Source organism: Orcinus orca, chromosome 1 (assembly GCF_937001465.1).
Source record: "Orcinus orca chromosome 1, mOrcOrc1.1, whole genome shotgun sequence".
Taxonomy (NCBI): Eukaryota; Metazoa; Chordata; class Mammalia; order Artiodactyla; family Delphinidae; genus Orcinus; species Orcinus orca.
This window is the reverse complement of record NC_064559.1, coordinates 181,798,781-181,815,776: the sequence shown is the minus strand read 5'-3', so window position 1 is coordinate 181,815,776 and position 16,996 is coordinate 181,798,781. Positions and strand designations below refer to the sequence as shown.

At 42.9% G+C, this 16,996-nt stretch overlaps 1 long non-coding RNA gene across 1 annotated transcript; it reads left to right on the top strand.

Moving 5' to 3' along the window:
- The first annotated feature begins 10,469 nt into the window (after positions 1 to 10,469).
- Positions 10,470 to 15,840, top strand: LOC125960695 (uncharacterized). Its single transcript, XR_007470625.1, has 2 exons — positions 10,470 to 11,186; positions 14,931 to 15,840. It is a non-coding gene; the product is annotated as an uncharacterized LOC125960695 (long non-coding RNA).
- Positions 15,841 to 16,996: the final 1,156 nt, after the last annotated feature.

Genomic DNA, 16,996 nt, shown 5'->3' with positions numbered 1-16,996 from the left:
CAAACCCTCCCAATGCTCAGTGAGCTCACAAACTAAAGCTGCCGACGGAACTATCCGTGGAGCCCACCTTGATATACGGGGGTCCAAGGTGGGGAGCTCTGGCTCTGTACACCCTTACTCAGAACATTCCCCCTGAGACTATGGAGGAAAGATGGACCAACCAGAGCCCTTCCTTCCCTGTCTCCAACAGGACTATAACCCACACAGGGGGTTAGAAGGCACAGGAGGGCACCGAGTGCCCTCAGCGACCTAGTTCCACCCCTTCTCACCTCCACTCATCTGGTGCTTCAACTCCAGTAGGAAGGTTCTTTTCACATAAGTGTCATGGAGGTGGAGAGGAGAAAGTCACTGCATTTGTGTCCTAGGGCTGCCCTAACAAACTGGGTGGCTTAAAACCACAGAAATGTATTCTCTCACATTTCTAGAGGCTAGAAGTCCAAAGGAAAGGTGTCAGCAGGGCCATGTCCCCTCTAAAGTCTCCAGGGAAGATCCTTCCTTGCCTGTTCCTAGTTTTTGGTGGTGGCTGTCAATCCTTAGTGCTCTTTGGCTTGTAGCTGCGTCACTCCAATCTCTGCCTGTGTCGTCACATGACCTTCATCCCTGTGTGTGTTCACATGGCCTTCATATAAGGGCAGCAGTCATTAGATTTAGATTTACCCTAAATAATCCAGTATGACCCCATCTTAACTTAAAACTCAATCTGCAAAGACCCTATTTCCACATAAGGCCACATTTCTGAGATTCGAGGTGGACATGAATTTTGGAGCAACGCTATCCGATCCACTATAGTTATCCCAGCTTCCGGAGCCTATACCAGCTCCTGGTCTCTGTGTTTTATGCGCCAAACCCAGTGATTTTAGCATCTCAGAAGGCGGAGCAAGAGCCCTGGGGTATATCTGGGGTACAGCAGCCCAGTAATCCCAACAGACCTGAAACTAAGAACATTCCCAGCAAGCAGACCATATTGCCTCTGGGATAACATCACCACTTCAAAACACTTTTGCACTCATCTTCTCATTTGATCTACCCAACATCCCAGCGAGGTAGGCAGAGCAAGAAAAATTAATCTCAAAATACAGAAGAAACTAAAATTCACAAAGATGAAATAACTTGCCCCAGGCTACCCTGATGGTTAGAAACATAACTGGGATTAGGATTGGGGTCTTCTCATGCTCAGTGCCATGTATGCTCCACCATCTCAGCCAGTTTACTGTCATAGGAGGAGACACCATCAAATAAGAAAAGTGTCACCACAAACCTAGAGTTCCCAATGTCCAGGCTATTCCTTAGGTGCTCAGTACTGAATTCATTTAGATAATAGACACTGGAGAAACTAGTATTAATAAAATAAGGCCTCTATTCTCAAGGAGTTTCCAATCTGGAGAGGAAGACAAAAACACCGGAACAAGCACATAAAGTAAAATGTTATGTACATTATGATGGAAGACTGAAGAGGTCAAGTGGGGAACAAAGGAGGGAGAGGTCAGCACCGTCGGGAAAAGGGCAATTAGGAAAGGTTTCAAGGAAGAGAGAGCATCTGGCTAGTCTTTCCAAAGACATTGATAGTTCTAGATCAGAAAAAAATATTTGCTATAAAGAATAGTATTCAGACAATTGCAAATATGGATACGAACTCTTTATTAGATAATGAATTGTTATCAATGTTAAATGTCCAGAATGTGACTGTTATATCATGGATGTGTTAAAAAAAAAATCCAGGTTATCCTTTATTGAAGTCTTTAGGAGTAAAAAAAGGGTACTGGTGTCTACAATTTACTTTCAAATGGTTAAGAAAATAATAACAAGATGAGTGTGCGTACATAAAAAGGCATACATGTAATACAGAGAGAGAAAAAGACGGAGGCAAATGTAGCAAAATGCTAATAATTGGTGAAGCCAGATGAAGGATATTGGAAGGTTATTGCAGCTTTCCAATACGCTTAAATTTTTTTCAAAATGAATAGCTAAAAAAGATCAGGATTGAGTGTGAACAGGAATGAGTCACTTAAGAAATAGGCTGAGGGCTTCCCTGGTGGCGCAGTGGTTGAGAGTCCGCCTGCCGACGCAGGGGACGCGGGTTCGTGCCCCGGTCCGGGAAGATCCCACATGCCGCGGAGCAGCTGGGCCCGTGAGCCATGGCCGCTGAGCCTGCGTGTCCGGAGCCTGTGCTCCACAACAGGAGAGGCCGCAACAGTGAGAGGCCCGCGTACCGCAAAGAACAAAAAAAAAAAAAAAAAAAAGAAATAGGCTGAAAAATGATTAGATTAAGGTGGACTAAATATCTTTGCTGCTTCGCAAGAAAGGAAAAAGAGGTTGATAGACCACCTGGGTGGCAGTTACTACAAGAAATGAAACTATTTCATCTAAAAAAAAATTATTTGGAGTTGGACATGCAGGCTGAAGGGAGAGAAGGGGAGAAGCAGTGATGGGCAAAAGCCCAGAAGCCCAGCCAGTCTGGATATGTGCTGGGTGGGCATGGGGGGCCATTGGAGAATTGGAGCAAGAGCAGCAGCTGGAAAGGTGAGCAAGGACCAGATCACAGCCAAACTTGCCAGCCACACGAAGGAGCTTAAAACCCACCTGAGAAGTAATTGGAAGTCACTGAAGGGCGTCAGGCAGGAGAGTGACTGAGATTTCCCATGTGTGGAGGGCGGCAGCAGTGTGGAGAGTGGGTTAGAGCAGAGTGGAGACCATATGTGAGATGTGTTACAAGTTATTTATCACAGATAATAGGTAAAGACAAAAGAGGATTTACTTACTTTAATAAATTACAGTGGATTCAAGGTTACACTTATAATAATAGCACCTCGTTCATTCACCTGCATTCTAACTGCTTTATTGTACATCAGGTATTTATACCTAAAACAGGAAGTATGCCCAGCATGATAGCATCACCCTTCGCGTGCATCACAGTCAAGACAAGATTAAGAACCACTGGACTAGATGGATGAAAGAACAGAGAGCACGATCCTCTGCATCCCTGCAAAAATCCAGGAAAGAAAGGATATGGCGTGAAGACCAATGGTTTTCAAACTTTCGGCCATTGAATGCTCCTCAAACAATATGTAAAACAGATAAACATGCAATTGCTCTGGTTGAATCAGGGATGAGAAGCCCCAAGTCTTGCTTGATACCCTCCTCCATTCCAACCTCGGAAGCGCCTAAAAGGACTCGAGTGAAACAGTTAGAAAGCCACTGGCCTAGACCGTTCAGGAGAGGATAGTAATGAGAGTCTAGAGAGGAGATGAGATATGCAGAAAGTTAGGAATCAGCTTCTCAGTTGAGTGCAAATAACAGAAAGTTATTAGACTAGTTGCTAGTGTTCTAGGTTTCTCGTTTGAGGGCCTGGGAGGAAGAGGATGAAGACAGGAGAAACAGGCTTTGGAGAAAAATGAAGTCTTCCATAGGCTGAATTGCAAGTGCATGTGGACATGCCCTAGGTAGGCAGGGGAACAGAGGGCAGAGGAAGCTCAGGGGAGAGTCTACCTGGAGAAATAGATGGAGAGTTCATCAGTGATTGTGGGTAACTGAAGTCTGGGGGAAAAAAAGTCCAGAAAACAACACCAACAAAAAAAAGATATGACAAGAGAAAAGGAGAGAACCTAGGATCGAATGACGATTAATACCAACATTTAATAGTTGGCTGGAGAGGCAGGAAGGTAAGCAGGTTCATGTCTTAAAAGCAAAGGAGGAGAAAGAGAGAACAGGGGTCATGGCTACACATTCTCTATGTCCCCAAAACACCAAGATTATACTCACAACGTAAGAACCATCACAAGGAATTAGGTGAAGAGAGCTGAAAACCTGTTTCTTCATTTCAACTGAATTCTAGGCTAGGGATTTTCTCATTTACAAATATATCCTGTGCTTAACAGAGGCCCTGGAACATAAGAGCTTTATAAACATGTGTTGAATGAGTGAACTAATTAATGAATCTTTAAGAGCTATTTGGAGAAAGCATTACAATAGCTTTAAGAGTTAGCAGAACTAGGGAGAGGATCAGGGTAAACTTGAGGACCATCTGGAATGTTCCCCAGGGGAAGACACATACCAAACTGTGTGTTGGCTTCTGGAAGACCAAGCCGCCTGGTCATGTCCCACACAGGGCAAGATTTAAGGACAAGCAATGGAAACAAAGGAAAGTCAGCCCAAGTAGGCCTCATGGCCCAGGAGCACAGGTGGACAAAACTCCATGGAATGGAGCCAAAGGGCCAAGAGGAAATGGAAAGTAGTGGAGGTGCTTAAGAAAACCTAAGGTAATAAAAATAGAAATTCTGGATTGGGTTATCACTGTATTACCAGAACATATATTTGAGAAGTAAAGCAGACAGCCCTGGAGGGAATAATGCCAACGCAGCAGGCTTGCCCCTAGAAACCAGGTTGACTTTCACTCCTCCTGACCCTATAAGCGAAATTGAAACTCCAGTGGTGTTTCCTTCTTCCCAACAACCAAATGGAGCAAGAGAATCTAGGACCATGGGGGGCAAAGCTTCCTGAAAGGAACCAGGTCCAGAGCCTGCCTATCTTTGCTGATCCTCTGAAGCTCAACAGGAAGGGCACCCCCTACTGAGCAGAAGCTTATTTGCTCCTTAAACAGGAAGCCATCAATTTCCCTCTTATATTATGGTAACTAGAAAATAACAGAAATTCACACTCTGCAATTTGCTGGCTAGAACTTGTGCATAATCTGAAAGGTGAGAGTAGCGTTAGGGCATGTTCCTGCTTGGGAGGATGAGGAACTGACATTTCTGCCAATAAATAATCTGTTGACCAAGAACACTGCTCAGCAGTTTTTGCCTCTGCCCTGTGACCCAATAAAGAGCCCGGAATGGAGGACAGGTAGGAACTGAAATTCTTTTCTTATTATTTCTTCTGCGGTAGAGAATACGTTGACATTGCAGGTTATTCCTTTGGGCACACGTCTTCAGAGACTTCTGGGCATAGTGTTTTGAAAGTTGTCCTTTCCGATGCAACTTCCAAATGGTCTCAGCAGGAATTGGAGCATTTTGATCACACATTTCTTGGCTTCTCTTCAGTGTTTTATCACTTTGCTTGGTTTTAGAGAGTGTTTTTCTACCCATTGGACGAGTAAGACCAAACTTTGATCTAGATGAGAACTCACAAATGAAAGTGACCTCAAAGTTCCTGGAGAATGGAAGGGTGCAGAACTGCCTCAAAAGGGGAAAAAAGAAGGAAACTGAGACATGGAGAGAGGGGGTGAGGGACAGTCTGGAAGGATGCTAAGATTTTAATGTGGCTATCTCTAGGATAAGGAATGTTTTAATTTTCCTCTTTTGGTTTAACTGCATTTTCTACTTTTGCTTCAAGGAACTTATATTTAAGTAGTGGAAAAATAAAAGTTATTTTATGACAAAGAATCAAATTAACAAGGTCTAAATATCCTAAGGTAAAATTTCTTACTGCTTTTTTTTTTTTTTAAGTTTTGGATGTGTACTGAAATATACACGACATAAATTTTACCATTTTAACCATTGTTGAGTACAATTCAGTGGCATTAAGTACAATGTTGTACTCAATGTTGTACAGCCATCACCACCATCTTTTTCCAGAAATTTTTCATCATCTCAAACAGAAACTCTATACCCATTTGATAATAACTCCCCATTCCCCCCTCCTCCTGCCCCTATAACCTCTATTCTAACTTATGTCTCTATGCTTTTGCCTATTCTAAGTTCCTCATAGTAGAATCCTACAATATTTGTCCTTCTGTATCTGACTTATTTCCCTTAGCATAACATTTTCAACGTTCATCCATGGTGTGGCATGTATCAGAATATCATTCTTCTTTAAAACTGAATAATATTCCATTATATATCTATGCCACATGTACCATCTGTTGGGTTTTTTTTTTTCCTTGAAATATCTGGGGGGAGGTAGCTCAGTGGTTTTCTTTTTTTATTGAAGTATAGTTGATTTATATACATACCACCTGTTGACGGACAGTTAGGTTGTTTCCACCTTTTGTCCATTATGAATAATGCTGCCATGAACATTGGTGTGCAAGTGTCTATTCGAATCCTTGCTTTCAATTTTTGGGGGGTATATACCTAGAAGTGGAATTGCTCGATCATATAGTAATTCTATGTTTAACTTTTTGATGAACCTCCACACTGTTTTCCATAGCAGCTGTACCATTTTATATCTCTACCAGCAATGCACCCACTGTCCAGTTTCTCCACATCCTTGTCAACACTTGTTATTTTTCTTTTTTTTGATTATAGTCATCCCAATTTGTGTGAAGTGGGATCTCACTGTGGTTTTGATTTTCTTTCCCCTAATGATTAATGATGCTGAGCATCTTGTCATGTGCTTGTGGTCCATTTGTATATCTTGTTTGAAGAAATGTCTATTCAGGTCCTTTGCCCATTTTTTTAAACTTATTTATTATTTATTTATTTATTTTTGGCTGCGTTGGGTCTTCGTTGCTGCGCGCGGGCTTTCTCTAGTTGTGGCGAGTAGGGGCTTCTCTTGTTGTGGAGCACAGGCTCTAGAGCCCAGGCTCAGTAGTTGTGGTGCATGAGCTTAGTTGCTCTGCAGCATGTGAGATCTTCCCGGACCAGGGCTCGAACCCACGTCCCCTGCATTGGCAGGCGGATTCTTAACCACTGCGCCACCAGGGAAGCCCCCTTTGCCCGTTTTTGAATTGGATTTTTTATTGTTGTTGAGTTGTAGGAGTTCTTTACAGATTCTGGATTTTTATTCCTTATCAGATACATGATTTTCAAATATTTTCTCTCATTCTGTATGTTGCCTTTTCATTCTCTTGATATTGTCTTTTAGCAGACAAAAGTTTTAAACTTTGATGAAGTCCAGTTTGTCTAATTTTTCTTTTGTTGCTATGCTTTTATACCCAAGTCATTGCCAAATCCAATGTTATGAAAGTTTTCCCCTGTGTTTTCTTCAGAAATTTCTATAGTTTTAGGTCTTATGCTTAGGTCTTTAACCCATTTTGAATTAATTTTGTACATGACATAAGATAAGCATATGACTTCATTCCTTTGCACAGATATTCAGTTCTCCCAGAATCATTGTTGAAAAGACTTTCCTTTCCCCACTGGATGGTCTTGGCGCCCATGTAGAAGGTCTTACATGCTTCCTATATTGTGAAAGACAAAGATTTCAATGCACTCTGTGGGTAAATGTGAAAATAAAATAGAAACACTGTATATTTGCATAAATGATGGCCGGGGCTGGGGGGTAATATAATCCTGTATTTATACAGTACTTTATGTTGTGAGGTAGTTTTGTGTCAATTAGAAAATTCATGAGTTTGGTAGTTGTACTGTCTGGGTTTGAATCCTGGCTGCATAATTTATAATTTATAAATTATAAGCTGTATAAACTTGGGCAAGTCATTTAACTTCTCTAGGCCTCAGCTTCCTCATCTGTAAAATGGGATTGTACTATTTACTTCACAGGGTTGTTATGAGGATTCAAGGGGATAATTCATATAAAGCACTTAGCACATTTCCCGACACAGAGAAACTGCCTGATGCGTGATTACTATTGCAATCACATTGTCATCATTAACAGCATACATGGAGTGGTTTATATCCATTATTTCCTGTGATTCCCACCTAAACCCTGTTAGGCAAGCAGGAGAGTAATAATAGTCTCATTATAGAGATACGTTAGGTTCAGAATGTATTTTACTGGACTAATGTCCAGTAAAGAATGTATTTTATTGGACTAATACCATGTGGCAAGTGGCAGAATAAGTGTTTTTTCCACGACCTGTAAAAGGGACAATATCAGAAACAAAGTAACTTTTACACAGAGATCTGGTCCCTGGGCCAATGTTTCTTTTATTAAGAAATTTGTCTGTCTTCACACATCCTAAAATAGAGATGGCTTACTGTTCTCTACCTTGGACAAACAGGGAAACAATGGCAGAGAAGGTAAGAGTCCTGCGTAGGGCAGACCCAGAACTAAGGGCAAATATTTTCAAGAACCAGGAACAGATTCAGAGCTACCAGAGTCTCATCAGAATATTTCTTCAGTAATTATAAAAGCCTTAAATATGAAATAGGAAATTCATGCACCCCACCTCCTGGCCAGATAGACGGTGTAAAGCACTGTAGACGTGAATTGCTACAAGCACAAGGAGTTGGCGCTGGCACTCCAGGCTTTGGCAAAAAGAACCACCTGAGCTGAAACTGATGTAAAGATGGCTGCTGAAATTCACTTAGGAGATGGTTACACTCCTAAGACGGTCTCCAAAAAGAAAGTGATTAGGTACCTACTGTGGACAAGATGTTTTAGGAGATGTGCAGATATAAAGTTGGTAATCTTTGAGAAGTTTCAAGACAGAGGGTAAAATAGGAAACAAGAAAGAACTACAGTTTACGGCATCATGTATTAAGTGCCTTAAGAGTGTCTTGTGAAACTTCTATAATGCTGCTCCTATCAGCAAAGACAAGATCCCTAAGTTTGTCCAAAACAATGTCCCATTGGTTAGTCTCCATCAAAAACCTGCCTGATGGATTTAGCCTCTCTGTACTGAGCCCTCGTTATGCAAATCCTCTTCCGTATCTTCTAGCACTAAAGGGAAACACAGACTTCCTGATGTAATAACGGGATGGATGGTGAGGCTATACATTCACTTGGATTTACGACCTGGCGCTCTCTCTTACCTCCATCTGTGCCAAACCATCCGGGGACGCTCCTGATTAATCATCTCTGAATAAACTATGTTACTGCAAGGTGCGTGTTCTCACTCAAGTGCTTTCGACAAGACCCTGGATGGTTCGTGCAGAGGCTTCCAGGAAAAGAGCTGCTCAGAGGGCATCAAATATTTGGCTTTTCCTGTACCTCACTGTTTTCTAAACCTGGAATGCCCTCGGGATCAGGGAGAATAGAAAAGGTAGGCAGGCTTGGCAGTCTAAGCCTCAGTGTGAGGCTGGGCAGATGTCAACAAAGCCACCTGAACAGGTGACTCTGTGGGTGGGATGTCATCTTGTTTGTCCTGAGGGACTTTATCCAGCCACAGGAGGCAGCATGAGATAGTGCGAAGGGGCAGGCTTTGGAGAAAGACGGGTTCAAATTCTGGTTCTGCTACTTAGTATGTGAGCCTGAGTTTCCAATTCCTTTTCTTAAAAAGGAGAGAACCCTATTATATAGAGTGGTTGTGGGAGTGTGCAAGCTTCTAAATGGTTCCCAACTGTTCCGCCTCTTGGTGTTCACGTCCTTATGCAATCTCCCCTTGAATGTATGCTGTAGCTAGTGACAAACAGAATAGGGCAACAGTGATGGAATGTCTCTTCTGAGATTAGGTTACAAGAGGCTGTGACTTCCACATTGCCCCACTCTCTCTCTGTTTCATCTCCCTGGCTGCGAAGTGCCTTATGGGTTGTCCATGTGGCCAAGAACAGAGGACAGCCTCCAGCCAATAGGCAGCATGGAACTGAGGCCCTCAGTCCAACAGCCCCCAAGGAGCTGAATCCTGCCAACAACCCTATAAAGGAGCTCGGAAGCAGATCCTTTCTCAAGTCAAGCCTGAATCTAACGGCAGCCCGGCCAACATCTTGACTGCAGCTTGTCTGAGACCTGAGTCAGGGGGCTCCGCTGAGCCACAGGCAGATTCCCAACTCACAGAAACTATGAGAGGGCAAGTGGTTATTGTTTTAAACCGCAAAGTTTGGGAGTAATTTGTTATGCAGCGATAGATAGCTAATACCATGGTATCGAGGATTGATAGCCAGTCCGTAAGTGGTACTTATGCTACTGTCATTAGCATGAGATGGAATCATTGTCTTCTAATCCATTTACAGAAAAGATGGTGGTGAAGATTAGGGGATGGAGGGAAGGAAAGAGATGACATTTTCCAGGAAATCATGACTAGGCAGAAACTAAAACAAGAAATATAGCCAATGGCAACTATTTTGTAACGTGATCATCTCCCTTCTGAATAGTCCCCAAATATTTCATTTGTGCCATGATTATAGCCCCAGCACAGCAGGCTGTATGTTGTGTGGTTGTACCCTTCTCCCTTATCCTGTCCTCAAAGATAGGGGCCATGCCTTCATTTACTTGGTCCATCATCACGCCGAACACCATACTTTGCAAATAATGATAGTGAGACTAGCCTATAATTGTTCTTCCTCCTGTGTTTTAAAAAAGTATTCTGGTAAGGTTTTTCTTTCCATTCTTTTCCTATTGAAATCTGCTTCGTCCTTCAAAGTCTGTTTCATATAAGGCAGAAAGAGAAAGATAAATGCCATATGATATCACTTACATGTGGAATCTAAAATATGGCATAAATGAACCCATATACAAAACAGAAACAGACTCACAGACATAGAGAACAGACTTGTGGTTGCCAAGAGGGAGGGGGGTGGGGGAGGGATGGAGTGGAAGTTTGGGATGAGTAGATGCAAACTATTACATATAGGATGGATAAACAACAAGGTCCTACTGTATAGCACAGGGAACTATATTCAATCTCCTGGGATAAACCATAATGGAAAAGAATATAAAAAAGAACGTATATGTGTATATAACTGAGTTACTTTACTATACAGCAGAAATTAACACAACGTAAATCAACTATACTTCAATTCTAAAAAATCAATGAAAAAATTGTAAATCAACTATATTTTAATAAAATTTCTTAAAAATAAAAAAAACAAACAAAGTCCATTTCATAGTTGTCCTTTTCTACATGGTCTCCCTGACTTCTAGCTCTTTTTTCAATAATATTCACTCCCTCTGCAATGCTCTTAACAAACTATTTGTTCCTGCTATTAGTACTCGCCTTATCTGGCTCTCGGTTAGAATGAGTGTGTTATAGTCGCCTCTCCCTCTAGGTGGCAGCCTCCAGGCCAGCAGGGGCAATCTGTCTTCTCACCCTTGTGAGCTGCGGTGCCCACCCCAAGTTTGTGGCGGGTTCTCAGAACCAGTGGCTGAAGGAATAAATTCAAACAATTCTCTGAGGTTTGAACTAACGAATCTCTGAGAACAAGATGAGAGGGAAAGTCACAAGTTGTAACAGACTTTTTCAAAGCTGCAGGGGGCCACAAGTCCCCTCCAACCCAACCAGATTTTCCGAGCCTGTGGGATCTTGCAGGTTTCTATTCCAGGCATGCCAGTGGATCCCTGCTGGCCTCAACCCCAGGACAAAGAAAATGAAGCTGTGAACATTGCACCAACAATGAAAGGAAGATTAGGTGAGAGGACACAGATAAACATTGTTAGAAACATAATTCAAGAGGTACAATAAACAGGCACTTCTGGAATTCATTAACCAAGGCCAACCTATGCTCCCCTGCCCCGCTCCCTGCTCCAATACGCCCGGGGCCAACAGGAGTTGTACGTCCACACAGAACACAGTTCTGTACCAAACAGGACAAAAGCCTCTGGTGATTTCACAGTTCTCCTAGCTTCTTTCTCGTGCAACAGGGGAGGGGCAGCCAAAGATGCCATAAACAAGGGGGGAACGGGGAATGTCAGCAATGCTACTCTGACAGCAGTAGGCCATTAAAGAAGATGAAGCAGGGCGAGAACTCCCACAACCCATGCTGGGTGAGAGAATGCCTGTTGCCTTGGCAACCCCTCCTCCCTGAGGGCAACCTCAGCTCGAGGATGGCCAAGCCTCAGGCTGGGGAAGGACCAGGCCTCTCCACCCCCAAGTGCTCCCAGTTCCTGGACACGGGGTCTATGCTTCCCTGGAGGCACCAAATGAGCCACAGACAGGTCTGGGTCCGGGCCTCATGGCTTCAGGTGCCCTCATTTCAAAGGCTAGTCAGCAACCACCTGTGCTGCCGACCAGTCAGAATAACCGATGCGGGCTGGGGATTGGTCAGCACCTGCCTGCTTGGTGGTGATTGGTCAAAACTTGCCTGCTTACCTGACCGCTCAGTGCTGTCCATGAGCAGGGCTTTGAATTAAGTAAGTACATTTGTCAGGGAGGCATGTGTCTAGAAGAAGTGTGAGGTAAGAGGGAAGGAACGTATATCTCATGCTTTACAGCGTCCTGGGGATTTTAGCATAGCATGGTTTCTTTCTTTGGATCTTCACCACAACCCTGTGGGGTAGGTACAGTCAGCTCACTTTCACAGAGGTATTCATTCACTTATTTCAGAGACGTTTGGGGAGCACATATTCTGGACCCCACTCTGGGGAATTTTGGGGGGCAGAGAGATGAATAAAATGCAGCTCCTACTCTCAGACACCAGGAGAAGAGAGGAGGACCTCGTCATGCTCATCCTAGGAACAGTTAACATTACTGAGCTCTTCTGAAGCCAGGCACCGTCCAAGCCCTTCATGAGTGATAACTCATTTAATCCTCAGCAATTCTGTGAGGTAGGCACAGTGATTATCCTTATGTTACAGATAAGAAAACAAGCCCAGAAAGGTAACTAAATTCCCCCAGGTTCTCCCAGAGAGCAAATGGCAGAAGTAGGATTTGAACCCACGGAGTCTGGCTGTAAAGTCTACCCCCCCCAGGCACTATAGATAAGCAAGCCCAATGTGACATGTTAAGTACCACCTTAGAAATGTCCACCTTTCCACTGTAGTGATGAGGAATGGGTAAGGCAGAGGATGGGAGAATCTAAGGCAGGAGACCATTTAAACAGGGCTCACCCAGAGCCCCAGAGGCCCACATCACTTCTGTTCTTAAGACTTTGGCATATTAAAATAAACACATAAAATCAAAGTTACAGAATTTTGGTATATTTTAAATGCTTATACGTAACAGATGATTGTCATGCATATGTGTTATAACGCAAGGTACTTGTGCTAGTCACAAGGTAATTCCAAGATTGTGAAAATATACTGATTCATTGTTCATTTCAGGTAGGATGGTCCAGTAACAGGACACAGACTAAGGCTGCATGACAAACATCTTCCTCTTTCAGTCCCGTCAATGTTTCTCTGTGACTGGATAAAGGTTTTCACTTGGAGATAATGTCAAAAATTTAAATTTTTTGCTCTCTGTGATTGAAGGTCTGGGAGCCAAATGGCCTTCTGGGTCTCCCGTGACTGGCCTTGAATTTCAACAATGTCTTAAAGCCAGAGAGGCAGTGCAGTGCGGTGGCTAAAAATGATATCCTACAGCAGTGTTGCCTGGGTTTGAGCCTCAGTTCGGTTGCTCACTAGTTGCGTGATCTTGGGCAAATTACTTAAATGGTATTTACATCAATTGCCCCATCCATAAAATAAGGATAATCATGGTACCTACCTTCTAGATTTGCTGTGACTATTAAATAATTTAACACATGTCAAGTGCTTAAATATGAGCCTGGCATATAGCAAGTCCTCAATAAGTATTAACCATCATTATCTTGAAGAGCAGGGATTTTAGGTGTACAAAGAATAAAAGACTTTCTAGTCAAAAGAATCAGTGTATACAAAGGCACAGTGGTGTGGAAGTACAAGAGACGTTAGGGGAACTGAAAGTAACTTCTTGTGGCTAGATTACAGATTCCATTCGAGGTTGGGTAAGCCTGGGCTCAGATGGGGCAAAGCCTTGTACGCCCAGATAAGGAATTAGAGTGAATTCTTTAGGAAATGGGGATACTGGTGAGTGGTAAGCATTGAGAGCGGAAGGCATTGAGGGAGGTTCAAAATTATGTGACTCATGCAGGCAGTACATGGAAGAACTGGGACTGAAAGGTTGATCTGCTGCCGCTTTTAAATCCCATGTTCTCTTCTTTCCACGAGAATGAACTTGCTTACCCACCTTACCGGTCCATTGGCCCACGCCGCTCACACAATCATTTCATCCATCTTCTAGTGAGGCCAGACTGGATTTCCTCAGTAAACAACTCCTCCTCCATTTTTAGCCCATATGGCCCAGACATTTTTACCACCTCCACTTCAGGGACTCACAGATGAGTCTGGTTCTGCCCATCACAGTGTCACACCCCCTAGAAACAATTCAAGAATCATCATCATCACCACCATCCACATTATCTGAGCCCTTAGCAGGTGCCAGGCACTGTTCTAAAAGGTTTCCATGTATTATCTCATTTCATCTTCACAACAACCCTTGAGAGGAAGCACTACTATTTTTTTCTGTTAGAAAACTAAAGGCATTCTCACTCCAAAGTCCATTTGCTTAACTACCCTGTTACTCTGCCTCCTGCCCATCAGTCTGGGGGAAGATTGGCACCTCCCCGAAAGGCAGCTCACGAGAAGCATTGGAACAAGCTTCTGTCTTATTGACAGGGTTACTCAGTCCCATTATTTAAAATAAATACAGAAACCAAGCCCACAATCGTCCTTCGAAGCCTCAAATATATGCTTACTATAGGAAGTGATGAACATACACACATTCATTCCTCAAACATCCATCATCCCTCCTGGGCCAGGTCCCATGCATGGCCCTATGAAGTACAAAGATGGATAAGGCAAGAGGCCAGCCCAGGGGCAACGGCACAGTCTAGTGGGAAGTCAGACTCTGCAGTGGCTCGCTTGTGAGCAGCAGATCCTAACCCTACCCAAGGGACTATTGGTCAGATGCAGAATTGGGGCTCCAGCCTGGCTGCTCCCCATATTAGATTGAGGCAGCAGGAAGAGAGTGGGTAGCAGCCACATGGGCAGTGTTATCATGCCATGATATGCCACGTGACTGGGACCCTACAGATGAGCTACTTTGACACTTCTTAATTTGCATCAAAAGCATGATGTGTTTGGCTTACAAAGTACACTGTCCTTAAAATGACCTCCAAATCCATATTCTACCTTGGAAATTAAGTATTACTTAGTGAATTTTTAAAGCCACACTCTTTATCAATGGCAGGAAATTTGGAGGGTGGCGGCGGGGGAAGGCAAGGAGAACATCAAAATCACCCATCACCCCACCACCCAGAGGCAAACACTGTTCACTTCCTTCCAATCCTTCCTATATACATTTTTAACACAGTTGAGATCATACTGTATAATCAATTTTGCATCTTGCTTTTCAGAAATGTGAATTTAAAAGTCAAGCGCCCAAGAACCCCAGCTATCTCATCAACACTTCAGATGCCTCAGAAATGCATTGGAATTTTTAAAAATTGATTCTACGAATCTCCCCCTTCCACTTCTCTCCTGACCACGTGGGATTTGCAGCAGGATACACACGATATAGACACATCCCCTGAAGTGTAATAGATTTGAATTGCACACAAGTTGGTGAATGAATGTCTAAATAATTAGGAGGTTAATTAATCTAAAATAGAGGAGGATGAGAGAAATTTGAAGCTACAGATTCAACAGAGAGATCTGCAGGCCTGTCTTGCCAGTGAAAATACGGAGAGGTGAGAGACTGCAGCTATTTAAGACGGTAACAGATACAGTTATGCAAAAGGACGTCAGATTCCTCAGGACCCATCGACTGGGCTGTGTGGTGCTTGTGGTCAAGAGGCCCCTCGGTAGCAGAGATCAAGAACACAGATGCTAAAGCTGAACAATCGAGGTTCAAATTCAAGTTTTGCTGCGTATTCACTTTGTGACCTTGGGCAAATTATTTAATCTCTCTGAACCTCAGTCTTCTTATCTATAAACCGGATGACGTTAATAGCACCCAACCTCACAGTGTTGTTGTAATGATTAATTAAGCCCATATATATAGAACATTCCAAATACATAATGAAATCTTAGTAAATGTTAGCTATAACTAGCTGGAAAGCAGTATGTCCTAGAGAAGTAGCCCTCTCAAATTTTTTGACTACGAGTCATGGTAAGAAATATATTTTCCATCATCACTCAGAACATACAAACATACGTGTTATAGCTGTATATATGGATGTATGTGTGTGTATATATATATATGGGTGTGTGTATATATGGATATACATATGTATATTTCATTAAACACAAGTTATCCTTACCCAAGCAACGCAGTCATATTTTCCATTCTATTCTATTTCATTTTTGAAAATGCTAGTTGCAGTCCAGTAAAATGATCTCATGACTCACTACTGGGTCTTAGTACTTGGCAATTTGAAAAACACTGGCCTAATGGAAAGCACACAGATTTTGACGTTAAAAAACAAAAGATTCAAATCTCACCTCTGCCATCTATAGGAAAGTTTTTTTGTTTGTTTGCTTTTAAAAAAAATCTGACCTTCAGTTTCCTCATCTGTAAAACGAAGACATTTTTGTGGCCATCTTACCAGTATATATTCTATGGCACAGGACTTGGCACTCAGCAGGTACCCCATAAGCTGTAGCTTTTGTAATTGATCTGCTTTTCGTAGCAGCCAGGACTTCCAGAGAAGCTTGCCCCCATTACCAATGCCTCTGGGAGCTCCAAATGCAATTACCATGGGGCTTTGTCTCAGGACTCAGTGTGGAAGCCGCTTCTGAGGTCCATGATACTCTGGCTTAACAGCACGTTTCCAAGCCCTGCTATTTGGATTTGATTTTTTAAAGTACTTCCTTTATTTTAATTCAGACCCCAGGGACCTGGAAAGTACACCACTGCTTTTTCCCAATAAAAATCAGACCAGCAATAAGCATATTGCATTTGAAATGGTGAAGCTGGACGCGCCTTCAAAGGACACCGCATTAGGGCTTGGCTCACTCCCAGCCTGTGTTACAGAGTCGATTTCCCTAGAGGAAACTCGACCAGAGCCTCACAGTCTGGTGGGCTGAAAGAAACCTTGGCTCTAACTAACTCTTTTACGACTGGGCCAGTGAGATACTAAGGGGAGAGAGAAACTGTCTGGCGACATCAACTGATGGCAGCAGGCTGGGACTCACACCCTACAACCCATCTCTCCTCCTGGAAGCCCTGAGCCAGAAGGGGTCATGCACCCTCTTGGTCACCCCAGCCTGACCCTAGGAGAGCTCTTCTCAGTTATCAGAGGCATTTTCATTCCTGGGGAGGATACCCTCAATGTTGCTATGCTTATAAAACAATTTCAGTAGTAAAAAAAAAATTTTTTTTAATATATAACATTTACTAGATGTCAGTCACCATTGTGATTGCTTCACACAACTTCACTCATTGAATTTTCACAGTCCTATAAAGTAGCTTTTATTATCA